This window comes from Pelodiscus sinensis, chromosome 5, assembly GCF_049634645.1.
Source record: "Pelodiscus sinensis isolate JC-2024 chromosome 5, ASM4963464v1, whole genome shotgun sequence".
In the NCBI taxonomy this organism is placed as follows: domain Eukaryota; kingdom Metazoa; phylum Chordata; order Testudines; family Trionychidae; genus Pelodiscus; species Pelodiscus sinensis.
Genome location: NC_134715.1, coordinates 20,735,285 through 20,755,251, shown reverse-complemented (window position 1 = coordinate 20,755,251; position 19,967 = coordinate 20,735,285). Strand labels below are relative to the sequence as shown.

The 19,967-nt window shown below is 41.5% G+C and overlaps 1 long non-coding RNA gene across 3 annotated transcripts in view; it reads right to left on the bottom strand.

Moving 5' to 3' along the window:
• Window positions 1-19,967, bottom strand: part of LOC142829538 (uncharacterized) — a 115,417-nt gene that overhangs the window by 36,353 nt on the left and 59,097 nt on the right. For all 3 annotated transcript variants that reach the window (XR_012904032.1, XR_012904033.1, XR_012904031.1), the window contains exon 2: window positions 6,087-6,123. This is a non-coding gene — a long non-coding RNA (uncharacterized LOC142829538). The remainder of the gene's footprint in view (window positions 1-6,086; window positions 6,124-19,967) is intronic.

The following is a 19,967-nucleotide window of genomic DNA, read 5'->3' as shown; positions in this document are numbered from 1 at the left end:
AAATTAAAGTTCTTGCACAAAGCAGTCACTTTCCATGGAATATTTAGACTTTTGAAAAACTGAACTCTTGAAAGAACATATTTTAGCTAAAACTGAAATATTTCAACTCTGAAATGCTTTCACTTTTCTTGGAGCGTTGTAGTTGCCTCCACAGCTGGACTTAATCTCCTATGATGCACCACAATGATACAACTACTCTCATGCACAGCCTCCCCTCATCATGCGGCAAGACACTGGCGCAAAGATGTAATCCAGCCACAGAGCTCAACCTAGAGAAGAGAATGGGATCGTGAGCTACCAGGACCATAACTCCCTTAAGGCTCCCCAGTTGCATTTCCAAATCTAAATTTTTTTTGCTAAATCCTTGAAGTTTTCCGTGGAAAAAGCCTCCTTCCATTTTCTGACAGTCTAGCAGCAACTTTTTTTAATTTTCTGAATCAACAGATGCAACTCCTTTTGAAACAAATGCGAAGTATGATCTGATTTCCTCTATGCTATTTTGACTATGAATGCATCCCAGTATAATTTCAGTAAAGGTTTTACTACTTCATGTTTAGTAGCTGTAATAAAATGTCCAAAGCCTGCATTAGATGTGAGCAGCTATTAGGACCTAGAGCTGGTTGGGAATTTTCCAACAAAATGGATTTTCATTGGAAGGCATCAGTTGACTCCAAAACTTTTCATAGGAATGCCTGTTCAAATGAAGCATTCACCAGAGAAAGGTTCTATGAATCAAAATGGAATTTCTGGTCAAAAGCAGAGAGTGCCATCCCAGACTATTCAATAAGGTTAAGTCTAAACTAAAAGCCTCTTTTGAAAGAGATCATCTAGTCTGCCACAAGACTTTCAAAAAAGCAGATACCTATCTGCTTTTTTGAAAGACAGCACCAGGCAATCTGGACTCTTTCTTTCGAAAAAGCTCTGTTTGTGTTCAAGAACGCCTTTTTTCAAAAGAGCTCTTCTGAAAAAAAGATGTTCTTCCTCGTAAAATGAGGTTTACCACTGTTGAAAAAACTGCCGTGTTCTTACGATTTAATTTCAAAAGCACATGACGGCGGTCTAGACGCAGGTGACGTTTTTTTGAAAAAGAGGCCACTTAAAAAAAATACTCTGTAGTCTAGACATAGCCTGCGTAGTTAGGGCACTTAAGTTGAACCTCCGACTCCCACATTTATTTCCTACTCTGCCCAATGTTAATCCAAAATTTGAACCTCATTCTTTTCCATACCATGCAAGGGCCTTAGCCAGTTTTCAGATATTGTTTTCATCCTAATGGGGAACAGGAAAGTGCTAGAAGTCATGAAAGTTTTCATGGGAGAAGAGAACCATTTTCCATATGCCTCTTTACTCAAACTTTCATTTCTAGCCTGCTTCTAATTCTACCTGGGTTCCATATAGGACTCAAGGGGGAGAGGAAGGCTTCTCTTCTATCCCTCCCCCAACCCAATAAGCTTGCACAATATTCGGCACAGTTTAGCTCTTTGGAAATATTTGTGACTAACTATATAGCTTCCAATGCTCCCTTTCAACTCTTTAGTAGCTTGCATTCCCACATATTCACAATGCACACAACCCCTATGTACCTAAAGGTTGCCCCCTCACATTACTGAGCAACCCATTCTCCAGTGAGCCCTAGAAGCAGATGTTTCTCTTGGCAATAATGTCTCTTCTGAATCTGCCTCACTGTACTGGATAGCTTCCAGGACTGTGTTTTATCCAAATCCGCCACTCATCTTTAGCTTGTATACTTCACCAATTTTTGTGCTACATAGCCAAGCAATGAGGAATTCTCCAAAATATAGGCCAGTGGCAAATGGATCAGAAAGGATGATGGGCTGTTGGAAAGCATGCAACTGGTGGCTGGACTAGGGCTTTAGTAGGTGCATTGGGCTCTGACTGCATAAACACCTCTGGGACCACACAGATACACAGCCAGAAGTGGAAGTAATTTTTAGACTGATTAGTATTCTGTCATCTATATCCTTTGCCTCTCTCCCCATTTATATAATCAAACTCACTTTTAGAAGATCAGTGTACTTGCTCCATTATGAACTTCAGCAATGGCAAGTCTGCAAATATGGCACCAAATGAGCTTTCCTTGATGTTTCAAATGAGAACCAGCAAGATGGAAATGCATCATTTTAGTCATGGAGCCAGCCAGCCCTCATCTTCCTATAAGAAAGTAATGCTCCCAGTTTGCCAAGACTACAAATTACAGTTTGCTGTAGTTTAGCATAATCCTTAAAACCTTTGAGAATCAAGGCATATTGAAAAATCCATTTTGCTGGCTACATTAAAAAAAAACCTCTTAAAAGCATCAAGCTCTTTTGTGCCAAGTGGAGAAAATGCAATGAAAGGTGAAAAGACATTACTATAGAGTAAACTATTTGCCTTTAATAGGGTTTCCTCCAGTGTTATTAAATGTGTATTTTTCTGACAACAGTGATTTCATTTTGCATGATAAAAGCCCTGTATATCATCATCTAATCTTTTTCTCCAAAAAGATATTGGGTTTTGAGAAAAAGTGATTCTCCACAATGCAAGATTTTTTTCTCTTCATTTGATGGCCACCAGCAGTTGTAATCACATTGCTGTTACCACAAAGAGTTTAATCAAGATCAGCCACCTGATGATAGAGCAGTCATATTCTGCACCATAAGAAAGGAAGCATTTTAAAACACACACATACAAAAAAATCACATTTTTTCTAATGCTAGTAAGGAAATATGCCAGCTGCTAAGATGTTATCAGGACCAACCCAACTCCTATGATGTCACCAGGGTTGTGGTGGAACAGCGGGGGAAGTGGATAGAGCAAAAAGTTTAATTGGTGAATCCCTCCAAATCCAAACTCTTTGGGCCAGATCCTCACAAGATGTAAATTAGCACAGAGCCATTGAACTCAATGGACTCATGCAGCTTACGTTGCTGAGATTCTGGTTTGCTAAATGCACACCATGAAAAGCCCCTTCCTGTTGCATTTTATCCTGCTTGCATTTATACAGGCTGAATCTCCCTGGTCCAGCATCCTTGAGACCTGACTCATTCCCGAATGAAGGAATTTGCCAGATCAGTGGAGGGCCCCTGCCACTGGCCATCCAGGCCACTGCACCTCCCTCCAGCTAGCTCCACTCCAGCCCTGCTGCTATAGGGCTTGGGCCCCTTCTGCCAGCTGGCTGGGGCTCTCTGGGGACTGAGCTCCCCAGCTGCCACAGCCCAGCTTCAGTAACGTGCAGCCAGGCCTTCCTGGAGATGGGGTTCCATGGCTGCTTCACTGTGCCACGTCCAGCTGGAGTTTCCTATTTCTATGGCTGCCCCACTGTGCCACGCCCAGCTGGGGCTCCCCAGGATGGGCCTTGCCAGTCCCAATGGTGGGGCTCCCCGCTGCTGGGTTCCCAACCAGTTTGCACTCTTGGGTGCAGTGCTTTCTAGTCTAGCAACATCTGTGATCCTGCCAGACCACAGACATTGCAGGACCAGAGAGTCCTGGATTTAGGAGCTTCAACCTGTTTTACTCAATGGCCATACACATTGCCACACAGGATCTTCTCATTAATTCCAGAAAAACTGCCATCAACAAATACCAATGATAAATCTCTAACCAAACAGATTATATCTTTCCATACCCTGGAATCCAAAAGAATACATTCTAAACATGGTGAACAAGTATCTCTCACACAGTGTCTTAAAGCCAACAAAAGTACAAAACTCAGGTTTTGCAGACTTAATGAGGGTCTGTATTTAAAAGCTCTACCCTGATGGTCTATTTCTATCCATTCCCATAAATTCAACCCAGTAACCAAAAGGCTTCTTTCAGTCTCATGTTGTCCCATTAGTGCTTTACTTGTGCACTATTTAATTTCATCATCTTACCTTTTAGATTACTGTTCCTACTCAATACATGCTAGTCTGTTAACATCAGGGTGAGTGTAAAATTAAGACTCTGTACTGGGGGATGAAGAAAACCCCTGTCAGGGAAGGACTTTTTTTTTTAATGATCTCAGGTTGCTGAAGTGGTTAGTTGCCTACTTATAATCAGAACTATTCAAAAACTTTTCGATTACATATTTTCTTGTTGAAACCAAAAATGTGTCATGGAAACAGACAGAAATGTCATCAATGCTACCTGGAATATCCAACCTGAACTATCCTGCCACTGGCCAAGTGGTTAAGACATTGGCTCAGTACCATGGACACAAAGGTTCAGGTCTCTGCTCTCAGCTTCATTTGACACTGGAACAAAACTCAGTCTAAATCCTCATCCATCATGCCCTGTGAAATGAAACAGAATCTTCCGGCCAGCTCTGCTCATGCTGTGGACCTGCTTAGGTCTTTGGGTGTATGTGTGATTTGATTGCTTTTTTATAAAGGGAAAAAGGAGACTTATCTCCTGCCCTCCAACTCTGCCTATTCCTGGTCCATTCTTGGTGTTCTAGGGTTAGTACCAGGTACAGCACATGAAGAGTGCGTTTCCACAGCACCCTAAACTCGAAATAAGATACGCAATTTGAGCTATGCAAATTGCGTATCTTGTCTTGAATCTATTTTGAAATTTGGTGCATTTACACCAATTGCAGCTACACAATTCACATGCCTCAGCTTCAAGTACAAACTTGAGTGCTTTACTGGACTGGAGACTTAAACTATTACAGGAGTACAAGTTTAGGAACTAGGCTAATTTTAGTTCTTATGTTAGAGCTGAAATAGATTTCCTTTTTGGCATTGGTAAAGTCATTTCTTCCACCTACCCCTCTATTTTCTATGAACATTATCCCTTTTTAAGTCTAAAAACAAACTAGTTCACAGGGAACAGATTAAAAAGGTTTGAAGATGAAAGACATACTTGACTATAACTAAATATTATGAAATACAATTTGATTCCCATGTTAATACCATGTAGTGCAATATATCCACAATATTGTTTATTATACTTCACCGTAATGAAGTTTATAATGAAAATTAAAGCCATTTATGACTGAAGCCAGACGATTACTTAATAAGACTTTCAGGTACCATGATGGGGAAAGAATGGGTTAAATAAGACCTGAAAAAGAAAAGAATATTATTTTAAAGTGCTACTACTTCATTCATAACATTCATTTTTACGGATAGTAAAACCGTCATTTAAACAAAAAAATCAAACCAAACCCCAATAGAAATGTGTCTTACACACTAGCAAAAGTTCATATATAAACTCTAAAACAAAAATACATGCCTTTTGGGAACATGTATACTTCATTTTCTTTTTCCACAGAAATCATGTATTGCATGTAAATACGACTGTCCCTCCATAGTCAATAACTCTAGTGCCTGTTTTCCTGTGCTTTCTCAACTCTGCCCTACTGAACTGATGAATCCTAAGGACCAGTAATATCAGCAACAACAGAGTTGGCACCAGAACCCATTATGAAATGTGAAGGATAATACTGGATTCACAGCTTCTGCAGAATAGTTTGTTTTCTCTCAATTTCTAATTGCAGGATAGCTAGAGGGACAGGTGGGTATTTCGAGCTCTGTTAAGCACTAAAGTTTTAGTGTCTCTCTGGACATGGATTTGGATTGATGACTGATGTGTCATCAGCTGCTTGGTAATACTGAAACATTACATAAATAATGTGGACAGGTTCCCATAAACCTTCTCCCCTGTACCTCTATCAGCAGCAAGCTAACATAAAGCCTTGTTTCTAATTAAACTACAGTGCAGGGGAAAACACATAAATTGATTTGACCGTGGAGTTGAATTGTTGGGTAAACAGATAATCAGTGTTGGGGAGGCAGGAGATAGTAAAGTGACAATGAGCAATATCAGGGTGAACACATGGCTGAGAAGTGGCAACAATTTTTCACAAAATTGCAAGAAACCCTAGTTTTGCAAAGAAATAGTCAGGCAATTGGAATCCAATACCAGTTTAGTAAAAGAACCATGTTGCCATGGACACAGGCTGATTCAAATAAACCAGATGGCTTTTAGACTGGACTTGCTAAAACAATGTCGTTATTTCAGGAACATTAGAACACAGTTTTAACATTTCAGAAGCTGAAAGGATTCACCAGCCCAAAGTAATACGTTGTCACCACTACACTGACCTTGAAATCCAGGACATTGGCTTGTTCTTGGACTACTCTATGAAGAAAAAAAAAGCCATAGTCAAATAGAAGATTTATTCCAGCAAATTCCAGATCAAAATACCAGGACTTCATAGCTTTACAAAATGACTTGAAAGGTGAGATGCAAGCAGGGAGATTACCAAAATACTTACAATGAGATCCCCGGGCATATGTCTGTAAGGATATATGTACAATGAATGGCTGAGTCTTTCTGCTCATGAAATTTAATAAACTCAAGTCAACATACAAGCTAGGCTTTTCCAGAGTGAGAAAAATTAACAGAGCTTGTCTGATGCTATTTAATAATACTGTTGAAATTGCCTTTCAGCAAGGTAATACATTGCCTTTTAAAGCTGTTAATAAGCACATTTTATGAGGGAAAGATCTAACTCTGAAAGATTCAGCACAAGGTGGGGACTGGCACACAAGAGTACATGGGGGTACACACCTACCCCAGACTTTCATGCAGCTGCGTTGCATTTGCACAGTGCCTGACATGCTTACTCAAACTGCATGCACACACTTTTGCACAAGTGCTTCTAAATATATAGGCTGAAAAAAAATAGAAAGCAGTCCAATAGGAAGAATATGAACCCTCCTTCTTGACCCAAACCAGCAAAGTACTTGTGTGTGTTTTTAAGCACATCATTAGAATTAAATTATTTCAGAGGACTCTACACATGTGCTTTGTGTTACATCCACACCCAAGTGCTTTACTGGATCAGACAACTAGAATAAAATTGCCTAAAAATGTACACCACCCCCCCAAAAAAATCAATCAATAAAAAAAATTCCTATTTCATTTTTAAGTCATTGATTCCTTTTAATACCACAAGGAAATCCTGTTAGTTCAAGATCATTTCTCTTCAAGCAAAGAAGAGGAAAGTCCACTTGCATGTGGGTGTAGGTAGTGGAAAGGGAGTCCCCTGATTCTTCAATATGAATTGTTATCTTCATGAACTTTCTGAAGGGCTGGAGGTGGATCCAGGGAGCAGTCACAATTCACAAAGGGTATGTCTACACTACCCTCCTAGTTCGCACTAGGAGGGTAATGTAGGCATACCGCACTTGCAAATGAAGCCCGGGAAATTCAAATCCCGGGCTTCATTTGCAATTGCGGTATGCCTACATTACCCCGCTAGTTCGAACTAGTGGGGTAGTGTAAACATACTCCTAGAGTGCCTGTGTGCTAGACAGCCCTTGTTCAGCACCTTTGAGCCGAACAGCCTGTCCACATTACCAAAGTCCTATTCTGGCTTCCATCAGCCTTGGTTACAACTAGCAAGGTAACCCCACACTCCCAGTCCCAAAATTTCCCTAAAAGAGAATGTGTCCTGAATTGTCCAGTCCATTCTTGGATCACTCAGATAATAAGATTAATGACTCATTTGAAGAGAGCAAAGCATATTACAGCTTATTAACTAGGGTAAGCAAACTCTTCCCCTCAAACAGCACTAAAGTCGTTTATAGTAAAAACTGGATGAATTTATGAACCCTGGAAAATAAGATTAAATGATGCCAAATGAAAGGAATGAAGTTAGAAAGGGTTTGAAATGGACAGGAGGAGTGCTGACCAGCACCCAGCGACTAAGGGATTAAACTCAGGTCGCTAGTAAGGGTGTTGGCCAGAGTCCAAGAGGACCAATAGGAATAAAATGCTGAAATTTGAATAGTATAAGGTACCTTGCCTGCTTTCTTTGTGTGGGAGAATTAAACCAGGAGTTGAGAGACATAGAATGATTTAAACCCAGGCAGGACTACAATGCTTCCAAGGAATTCAGGGCATGGAAGTGAATTGAACCAAGAAAAGATTGGAAGTTAGTAAAGAGAAAGAGAATCTAGTCACAATCTGGTATTTTCTTTATTTGGTGGTTTGGTTTGAACTGCTCTGTGTGAATCTATGCCTCCCTTCCCATTTACCATCTAAACATTGTTTCCAGAGATTTTCTCTGTATTTCAATTTGTTTTCCTTGGTTGCTCTATAACATCTAGCAATCAAGTATATCTTTTGTTTTGTACTAAAAATCACTTTTTAAGGTGATGGTTTGATTCTTGTGTTCCGGAAGGTGCAGGAGGTCTGTCTGTGTGTCTGCATGCCTCAGACTGAGAGGTCAGCTACCAGAGACTGCAGCTTGTTTGTTTGTTCTTTCCAGCTCTCTTGTCGCAAAAGAGCTTGACGTGCCCCTGGGGGAGAATTCAAGTGTTTGCCCCTGGTTTTAGGGATAAAAAAAGTCACTTGATGGTGGCAGCAACCCCCCCCCCCCCAAAATCTGTGTATTTGTGATTATGGGGGAAGTTTTTGTAATCAGTACCTGAGTGGCAAAGTATATTAAAAGTCTTTGCAGGCCCCCACCTTCTGCACTCGGAGTGCCAGAGTGGGGCTCAGTCCTGACAGGGTTATAAAGAAAATAAAAGCAAAAACATGTACCTTAAAAGCTCTAAAATAACCTAGGAAAGTATTGGCTTTGTTTGAGATTGCCTGATTGCTGAGGAAATTCTCTGCCCAGCCATGGCTGACTTTTCCTATAACAGGGCCTTCCACAGAAGGATAAACTGCTGGCTTCCCTTATCTTCTCAGATGAAAAATCTTTGTCTAAGCAGCTCCCCTATGTTCAGTCTCCAGAGGCTTGAACTACACCCTTTGTGGTGGAAGTGCCCAGCTTTTTCAGCTTTCAAGAGTTCTGGCAACTTGTGTCTGTCTAGCGATGGATGCCAAAGATGGGTTCTGTCTTAGCTTACATTTACCAAAGTTCCATTACCTTGTTTCAAGTGGTAGGATGACTTCATGCTGTTCTGCCCTTTTTATGGGCTTCCCGTCCGCTTGTAATGGACTTCTATTGTTTTGATTCAAGCATGATTAGTTTACTTGGAAAACACATAGTAGTTGTGACGGTCTTTCCTGTCTGAGAGAGAGGTATTTCTCCTTTTGATGGGCACAGAATGTAAAGCCTAATATCAGTGAGTAATCATAATTCCTTATGTAATGTTGGGTGCATATGCTTCGCACTCTTGCCAGATATTTTCATAAAACCTTTATATAACACCTCAGTAATATATGATATTGAATTGATTCAATTCAATTGATTCAATTACTTATGACTTGAGGTTCAAGTCTCTTGTCTTTATGTTCTGATAAAGTTTCTCTTCCCTGCAGGAAGTCATCTTTTCTCCCATTTTGTTTACCTAATATGTTAATAGACCTTTTCTTACTCGGCTTGACAATCCAGCTGGTCACTCTTGTCTAGGACAGAGCTGTTTACCAACTCACCCAGATGTGTCTGATTTAAACATGTTAGTCCCTCCCACATATATCTATAACTCTCAGTACACACGTCATACATACATCATGCAAGAACAAGGATCAGTACATTAGTTTTCCAGTGATATGTTACATAACACCTTTTACATATAGATTAAAAAGGTCAGAAAGTTGGGATTCAAATGGCCTGACAATTGAGTGTAATTTAATACAAATTACCAGTAAGCGTGGTGCCCTCCGGCACTGGCAGGCTCTTTAGCTCACACCCACCTTCTTGAAAGGGTGCCTGAGAGGTGTAATTAGTTGATATCTATATAGTGCTTTAAGTGTGATAAAAACGGTAAGCATTATTATTTCCATGAAAAGATCATTTAGCTCCAGTTTCAAAAACACTTACCTACTTATCTACTAAAACATAAGGTAAGTTTTCTCTTTGTTTAGCTGGCAGCAATAAGAAAGGGGAAAACTTGGGAAAGGGGAGGGGGGCATGAAATCATCGCAATTAAAAGTACTTTATCAGATGGAGAACAGAGAGAGATGGTAGGAGAAAGCAGCCCATAAAGTGGTCACTTAACTACAGTTGCTCTTCTCTGCTCTTCTCAAGGACCAGCCCTAGAAAAATGCATGCAGGGGGAAAAAATCCTATGAAAGGGTAAACTTGCACTACGTGAAATATTGGGGAAAGGTAAAGTAGTTATAAACATATTTAAGGGATGATTTTTCTGTATGGTGTGCTGTTCTATCACAAAACTTGAGATGAATACAAAACTTGAGATGTATTCATACCCAATAATAATGTTCAGCAGGGAAATTCAGAGAGGATTTGTCACCTAGGGTATGTCTACACTACCCCGCTAGTTCGAACTAGGAGGGTAATGTAGGCATACCGCACTTGCAAATGAAGCCCGGGATTTGAATTTCCCGGGCTTCATTTGCATAAGTGGGGTGCCGCCATTTTTAAAACCCCGCTCGTTCGAACCCCGTGCAGCGTGGGGCACGAACTAGGTAGTTCGAACTAGGCTTCCTAGTTTTCATGAGGAGTAATGGTAGTTCGAACTAGGAAGCCTAGTTCAAACTACCTAGTTCGTGCCCCGTGTAGCCGCGCTGCCCGGGGGTTCGAACGAGCGGGGTTTTAAAAATGGCGGCTCCCCGCTTATGCAAATGAAGCATGGGAAATTCAAATCCCGGGCATCATTTGCAAGTGCGGTATGCCTACATTACTCCGCTAGTTTGAACTAGCGGGGTAGTGTAGACATACCCTTAGATATTAGTGACAGGAAGATTTCAACAGTGGGAAAGTGTGGGAGAGAGATCTCTATACCGGTGCAAAAGTAATGGATGTTTCTAAGCATTTACAAACTTGCACTTTTACTAAATATTAACAAGAGGACGCTTGGAGCTATAATATACATATTTAGCTAATTATGTTACAGAATGTTAATGCTAATAAAAAAATTCCAAAAGATTTCTCCTTCCAGCTCCCAAAAGCAAGCAAAGCAGCAGAAAATATGTGAACACTTTTAGGAGAAAATAGGATTTTTAGAGGAATGGAGGGTTATGTTATCAGAGCAATAAATCTAGAGGTCAAGGGAATCTATTCTAACTCCCTTCTCCTTGCACCCGCACCACAAATTTATTTGAAAAGAAAGTAAGTTTAAACCTCACACAAAAAAGATTAGAGAAATACTTACTGAAACTGTTTTTTGTTGTAAATACAGACATCTTGATGCTTTTAACATTTATGGTGGGAAACACTTTACAGACATTATTGATTAGTTCCCAACTCATGTTTCTATTTAAACGTGAAAACCTTTGTTGTTTCTCAACTGTTTAATAGGGATATTTGCAACTCTTTTGTCTCTGAATGAAAGCCTGATATTGTTATGTACAAATATAGTAAGGTCATTTGATGCTAAACTAATTAGCAATGTAAGAAGCCATTTGAGTAGAGAATATTTATATTACTGAGCAATTAATTAATTTACTGGCAGCATGCAAGCAAGCCTTCACCTAATAATGCGTAAAACAAGAAAATCATTTTTTCCAAAAAAACATGAACACTCAACAATTTAAGCTAAAGCCAGCCTAAGAGTTTGAAAGGACAGTACATACAGTGGGGAACTTAACATGCACCAAAAAGATCCAAACAGGACAATGCACAACTCACTAGTGCACATTAGAATTTGCACACCAGCTGGTGTGGACTAAAGCACTATGTTGACATGCCCTTAGGTGTTTCACCAAAATCTGAAAGCAGGGGCCCATTGACACCTGAGCTCCCTCTTTACTTTCTTTAGCCATTGGACTAAAGTAGTTGAACACATCTCATCACTTAATGCTTTCCAGGTCTCCCTATTGTTACTTTTCTCTGTTCCATTGAAATACACTAACTTTTATTGTTGCTCCTACTGTGCTGATCTGAGTGTTCTAATTCCAAGTCTCTTCCACTGGGTGGGAGGGAACCTCCAGAATTAGTTTCCTGGCCCTAAAGTTTTGCTTCGGCGCTATAATCTGGATTTGATCCATATTTCCTTAAATTGGGCCAGTGGGCTCTGAAGATTTGTAAAGTGCTAAACTGGGGTGTGAGTGACTTCATGTTCAAAACGTCTTAAAAAGCAACCTTGTAAACAGGTCTTCTATTGTATGTGAATATTTGAAAATCCCCATCCTCTTAAGTATGCTGAAAATAGTTAGCAGTTGGCCCAAGTCACAAAAGACTTCATAGTGTGCCTGCCTTATCATTTGATAGAGTTTAGTATAGGTTAGTAGCTCAGCACAGTTCCTACAATATAAATGTTTCTTTAACTGTGAATGATGAGATACCACTAAACTTTATAAATGGACATTAGGAGAAAGGATTTTGAAAATAAGGTCATTTTGTTAGGTGAATAAACATGGACCAAGTATTATAGCTTTGAAAAATCATAATGAGATACCTGAGGTATTGATATATCCTCTATTACCATAACATTTGAGCTCCTCACAATCTTTAATGGCTTTGTTGTCACAACATTCCTTGAGGTGGGGACATATTATCCCCCATTTTATAGGTGAGAAGCTGAAACACAGAAAAACTAAGGCCCAGATCCTCAAAGATATAAAATTTCAGTGGGAGTTAGTTACCTAAATACCTTTGAGAATCTGACTAGCACAGGGCTAGCTATGGCAGAGTAAGAATTGGCCCTAGGTTCCCCATAGACCACACTTTACCTCTCACACCCAATTGAAAACCAACATTTAAAATACCAGTTGCCTCATACGCACTGGTCACAAGCCATGTCTACATGGACCCGGTATTATTTGCACACCATTTGTGTTTATATTGTCAACATATGTTAACAATATGACTATCTGGGGAAAAAAACATTCAAATAGTTTCTCATAATTACTAACTTGGCATGCACACAATATTAGACATGTGATACTTTTACAGTCCATGGGGCAAGTTAATGTAAAGAATTCATCATGTTGATTAAAGAGTGGCGTTTTCCAAAATTATGAAGAGAGTTGCTCCGCTAGGAATGTCTCCATATTATGTAAAGCAAAAACAACTGACTTCCAGCAAGAGATTCATACTGTACAGATTGCAACTGTGGCGCAATCTGTACAGTATGTCATAGGTTAACAGGCAGCATGCAGCACACATTTTGAAGATCTGTTGTTCTCACTCTAAACAAGGAAATTGCTTTAATTTTTAAAAAGCTTAAATGGTTGAATGGGTACAAGAGCATATTGCAAGGATTTCGCTTGTGTTTGGCTCAAGCTATTGTACTGGTAGATGTCTTAAAAAAAACCTGTAGAAAGTAACAATATAGCAACAAAGGAAATGTCTTTACTGACAACTGAATGTCATCCCGGGAGACGACACTTGCTAAATAAATCTGGAAACATAGTTAGCTGGAAATACAGTAATTATAGGTGCCAGCTGGAAGCAAACAATCATTGATACAGGCCACCAACTCAAAGGATGTCAGTGGTTTTAAGGTACAAAATAAATTTGCACTTTACTCCTACTTTAATTAAAGAATCTTAGATTTTAGTACCAAGCCTTTTCTCTGAGTGTAATGTGCTGCAAAACATAATAGCCTCCCACTTGATTAACACTCTCTAGGGCAGGGAATTTAATTATTTTTTTATTTGGTCAGACTTGGTCAACCAGATGTGACTTTCAGTAACATGGTATGGATTTGTCCATATTTCATTTTGAACATAAAGGCATTTCTGTAAATCAGCAGTAAAGGTGTGCCGTTAGAGAGGGGGTTGTAAAATTACATGTACTGTATCTAGCAAAATAATATGAACTGTATATAGAAAAATGGGCTTTTGTAGTAGTTCTCTTCTTTGAAAAATAACGTGTTACATATTCCTAATCTAGTTTACAGTAAAGACTTGTGCATATTCCAGACGTGGGTCTGTGACAAACGCCCAGGAACTATCAAGTGTTGGAAATCTCAACCGGAATCCAGATCCAAAATTAACAGTAAGCTCTTACCTGAAACCTTTATAGTGGGCTAAAGCAGAACCCTGGATCCAAACATATGTTCTCCCCAATCCCTTGCAGAGGTGACTGAAAACTGGATATGTACCCATGTTGTGTGTCTGAAGTCCATGACTACCACATGGTGTATCACTTTACCAATGGGGTATACATATAATTTTCATCATCAGTAATACGAGTTGAAGCTGGAATCTAGCGGAGGCTGTATTGCCCCACTAAGTGGTATTAAATATTTTGTGTGTACATTGTTAAAGTTCTAGATGCTTATTATAGGGAACTGAAAAAAACATGCTATACATTCAGCAATAAACCATTAGAGGTAGATCATTGTTCTTAACACGCACACAGACACACACAAATCTAGTAACTGTATGCACAAAAGGGATCCCCACTCTGAAAAATCCTTCTTAGAAGGTGACCAACAGTGAAGCAGGTCTACATCTGATATTGAAGCCAGAGGGCAAGAGCTACCTCTGCTCTTGCTTCATCCACTTCATGGGGAAGTGGACAGAAAATCCCCATATAAGGCTCAAATAATTATGGCCTTGCCCTATCTTCAATGTCTCCCTCCATTCTGGGACATATGAAATGCTGGCGCTTCAACTATTTCTACCTACATGTACGCTACTTCCCCTCCCTCAAGTTCAACTATAGCCAGGAAAGGGAAGACAGAATGCACCATATGATTCACAATAGTGAAGCAAGGATGACAAACTGCGGTGAAAAACAGCCCTGTAAAGCCATCTCCTCTCAAAGACAGAGAGTTTGCCCTAAAGCGAACCAATTATGCTGAATACCGTTCTTCTCCAGCAGTCACCGAAGTGGGGGGAGCCACCAGACCCTGCATCCCCATCCGCAGCCAGATGTGACTCTCAGCCAGTAGGTAGAACAGAAGGGTTATTGGTTCACAGGGATACAGTGTAGCATAATCTTGTTGTTACCACAGGAACCAGGAGGAAACAGTACAACCCATCTTGGGGAGAAAGGACTCTGGGCCCCCATCCTGCTCCAAACCCCTTGAGAGCCCCACACACTCCCAAACTAGTCTCTGCCTGTAGGCTGCCCCACCTGTCCCTTTGCCCACTTTCCGGGTTCCAAGGTGTCACCTGGACACACATCCCACCCAGGCTCAGGTTACTAGGGAGCCTGGCTATTGTTACATGATGGGCTGCACATTTTCCCTCAGTGGGTCACCAAAATCCCACATGCCATCTATGTGAAGACCTCCTCCATTCATTAATCTGATTTTTCTCAGTCTCTTTGTTATTCTCAGTGTGGCGGGGTGAAGCAATCCTGCTCTTACCCGGGGCCGGGGGAGTTCCAGAAGCTGAGGCTGGCCAACACCCGCCATGACCGGGAAGTGGCAGGTCCAGATCTAGAAGCCCTGCTCATGGAAGGGGGAGGGGCTGCGCTTGGAGAGAAAGCCCTGAGAACGGTCATGAACATGGCACCAGGGGAAGATGTCACATGCCGAGACGGCGTGATGTCGAACCAGTGCCGGGGAGCGAGGAAGGGGGGAGGGTGGATGCAGAGGTCGGCATGACGTCACCCATCGAGCGCTAGAGAGGGGAAGAAAAGGCGGACACCGAAAGTAAAAGGGGGGGACAGCAGGAGGAGGGGGGCACCAGGGTTGGGCAAGCACACCACCCCCCTCTCCAGAGAGAGAGAAAATTCGGACAGCAGAGGTAGGAAGTGGACCTGGGTGGGGTTGCGGAGCCCATGAGCAAACGTGTTTAGGGGCATCTCCCCCATTTGCTAGGTTAGGGAGCTAGGCTCCCTACCTTAGAGCCCTGGGCCGGGACTCGGGAAAGTGGCCGGGCCCGGGTCCCCCTACTCCACCGTCGGAGATCGCACAATGGTGCCCCAGCCCACGTGAGTGTCTATGGGGCGTTATTGTCCAGCGTGACCGTAAGGAACATGTACTGTTGGGGTTTGTAAAGGTGACAGAGGGCACAATAAAACAGGTGATTGCTTGACATACGAATCTGGACCTCTTACACTCATACTTTTAGGGGTGGGCTTTTCAGACGTATTCAGTGCTGGCCTCATTGTAGTTCTGTAAGTTAATGGAGGTTTAGCCACTGACTTCAATGCATCAGAATTTAAAAAGTTTCAACAACTTTCAGTGTTAGCTTATCACCACAGTCTTATTAACCTAAATCAGAAAAATAAATTTGCTTTTTTTAATTGTAAAATTAAAATGGGGATTTTCTAATCATTCTATTTTAATCATTGTCATTGGATGTTCACACAGCAGCAGAATGAAAAAAACATTGATTGCTGTGTTTGCCCTTGCTCAACAATAGGGTTTCACGTAAGCATCTACCTAAAAATATGATTGACCTTTTAATTGAACTTGTGGAGGGAGCGGGTTGTACAGCAGTGAATAAGGCCACCAAGACAATGGAAGTAATTGATTTCTCTTACACACACACACACACACACACACACCCTCTACAGAGAAAAACAGTGTCTTTAAAGGTGTGGTTTGTTTGATCATGGGTTTTTCCCCCTCTGAAGAAGCTGTGTGTGTAATTAGTGAAGTATTGAGAAAAACAGCGCCTGTAACGAGTCCTGCAACCCCCAAAGCGACATCAGCTGTACTTATGAAATTATATCACAAGGCATGTTTAAAAAAAAGTGACACACTAGAAAACACTTTGCTGCCATTGCCATTTCATTGCTTGATTGGTCAGAACTGACATGTGATTTATCATCTTCACTTCAGCTGTTAGGGTTAAGTCTTTCCAAAATGCTGCAGGGCTCAAAATGATTCAATCCCCACCACCCCTACCTTCTCTTCCTTTCAGTTCAGTCATTTCTAATCCAATTATCTTTGTTAGAATAATCCCCAAGGCGCCACGTACAACTGAATACAACTATATTGCACCCAGGCTTCTGAATCTGTTTATTCCATCTACATAGCACAAATGAATGGAAAGAGAGGCTGCATTACCAAATTATTAATGCTGACATCCTAAAGAAGCAGATGGAGGAATGATATGCATGTGCATGAGTACAGAGATCCACAAGAAATTATTCTAAAATAAATGATAAAATGATAGGCATGGCATTGGATTGAAAGTCCCTGCTCCTGTTGAAGTCAATAGTCAATTTCCCATTGATTTCAGTGGTACAGGATCAGACCATAAAATCCTTAAAACCTTTATATGTTAGAGCTTTTTTCTTCTGAATGTGATACATCTTGCAAACATGTGTCTCTTGCAACTGGTTCAAATTGCACTTCTATTATCTATTCAGTGGCTGGCTGATTCAGGGCTCAGACTGTAAGATCCTGAGCAACTCATGAACTCATGCACCTAACTCATGGACATTTAGCTCCTGTAAAAATCTCTAACTTTTCACAAGAACAAGTCCATAAAGCAACAACCATGCAACAGGCTATGCAGAAGTGGGTTTATAATGCTGCCTCTGAGATGGTGTGTTCAGTTGCTCGCCTTTTAAAAGGTCTCTAGTGACATGATCCAACTTCGGGTAAGCGAGGGAATGGTCCTGCTATCGTGGGGAACTTCCTTGGCTTCAATACTACCTCGGTGAAATGGACCAGTGAAAGGACTTGAGTCCCCACTCCCACTCCTTTTACCCAAAGGCCTCCCTGGCCCTGGGGGCTCCCCTTCCACTCTCCTGAGTAGCAAAGTCCTCGAAATCATAACAAGGCTGGGCCCAGGTTTTCTGGGGCATAATCCCCGACCTTGTAGTCACTTAGGGCAGGGGCTAGGGTGTCCCCACTCTGGGGTGCTCTCTTTACACTGGATGCCATCTTGACCCACTGATCATTACATACAGTTCAAAGTGAATACAATTTATTGAACAGCAACTGATTAAAAAGAAAAGCATAAGAAAAAATGAGAAAGGTTAGAAGAGAACACACAGCACCGCTCTATAGCACGGGGACATCACAAACAGCAGTTTGCAGAGTGTAAGGACAATTCACAGTCTGTTCCTTATAGATCCCAGGGCGCGCTCTCAGGCCCCCGCTGTGCTGCAGGGGGGACTGCAGGTTGGACACGCTTGCTCTGGCAGTGACCACACAATTTCAGGCTCTAGGTGGCAGGACCTCTCTCCCAGTTGGAGTTACAATCCCTCTCCAAGACTGGCCTGCAGGGCCTCTTGGCTGGTGGCATCTCCCTGCCCAGAGCCTCTTCCCCCCTTTTGCTGGTCCCAGCTGCTTACCACCCAGCTCCAGACTATGCCGCTTTGCAGCCTCCAGCTCCTTGTGTTGCTTCTCTGACCCCTTTGGCTCTGGTCACTGCAGATCTGCTCCTCAGCACAGCTTGCTCTTCTTGCTGCTCTTCTTAGCTCGCTCCTCCTTTGACACAGACCCAGAAAAATCACAGCTCACATGGAGCCTCATAATTCCCTCATTGGTCTGTTCAACCTGTCAATCAGGCTGAGCTGGAGTGTTGGCCTCTTCCCATTGTCCCCGGGGACTGTCAGTCTCAGGGACTGATTTCTCATGGACCCTTCCCCTTTTGGTACTGGGAGCTGGCCAACCAAAAACTCCCACTGAGTTTTATTAAGGGGCTAACAATCCTCTTACATTTGGCTGAAATCAGTGGGACTTCAGTGGAAGCTGGACTGGGCCTGACTAGATAGCTATATTTCCTAGTCTTAGAGTTTCCACATGATAGACAAACATTTAAAAAAAGAAACACTGTGGCTGTGTCTAGACTGGTAAGTTTTTCCGCAAAAGCAGGTGCTTTTGCAGAAAAACTTGCCAGCTGTCTACACTGGCCGCTTGAATTTCCGCAAGAACACTGATGATCTCATGTAAGAAATCAGTGCTTCTTGCGGAAATACTATGCTGCTCCCGTTCGGGCAAAAGTCCTTTTGCGCAAAAGGGCCAGTGTAGACAGCTCAGATTTGTTTTGCGCAAAAGCGTGTCTAGATTGGCACAGACGCTTTTCCGCAAAAAGTGCTTTTGCGGAAAAGCGTCCGTGCCAATCTAGACACTCTTTTCCACAAATGCTTTTAACGGAATACTTTTCTGTTAAAAGCATTTGCGGAAAATCATGCCAGTCTAGACGTAGCCTGTGGGTTTTTAGTTTTAGTTACTTGGATTTTTTTTGGAGGGGCAGAGAGAGATGGGAAAATAAGGAAGGTAAAAAGACACAAATTAATTTCAGATCAATAAAACTATCTGCTGCACAAAGCCTCCTACCAGTGAACTTTTAAAAATATTTTACCCTGACCTGGTTGAATACCAAGTCAGTCATTTGTTGCAAAGAAAACGAAACGGATCCTAAACTGACTCCACAAACAAACAAATGGCTCTACTGCTGTGATTCACTGCCCCACCTGGAATGTGGGCATTTGGATCTGGAGCGCCACACCTTAGTATGTTATTGACAATAGCAGTCTGTGCAGTACTAAACACTTCAGGCTCAACTACGGCAGTTGTACAATGAGAGCATGATCCTGGGTGGTGCTTTTCAGCACATCGGCAGTGTGCCTGTTGTATCACTCCTTAGTACACACTGCACTACAAACTGGGCCAGCTCTACTGGGAAAGAGCCATAGTTTCTCTTCCTCTCTACCACTTTTGGGGTGGTTTTCACCTCAAGAGTTCTAAGAGGATCAGTGCCTGAATTCAAGGCAGTGCTGAGGCTGGATGGAGGCTCTACCCAGTCTTTGCATGAGTGAAGCAAAGGGATAGAATTTGTGTCTTCCCTCACCTCTTGTGCACCTACATGATATATATAATGAGCATCCTGCTGTGCCTGGCTATCTACATCAGAGTTATAATGAAAATACCTTCTCAACCATAACATTGCAAGAGTGATGGTATAATAATATTTTCTGTTTTCTTCCTTAGTTTTTATTACCAGCAACATTAGCATGGAAAAAAAACCACTCTCCAAATGTCTGTAGTTTAAGAGTTCGTCTTTTAGTGAAGCTTATTCCTCACTTGAAGCCATAATATCTTACCTTTCCCTCTTTAAATTAGTCTTTATATATTCCATATTATAGATAATGTTGAGTATAGGCATGGACATAGACATAGACAGACTGTATTAAAGATACTAAAAATAATAAGGTTGTATGTCTGAACAATGAAAAGTCACATAATCCCAACATTTAG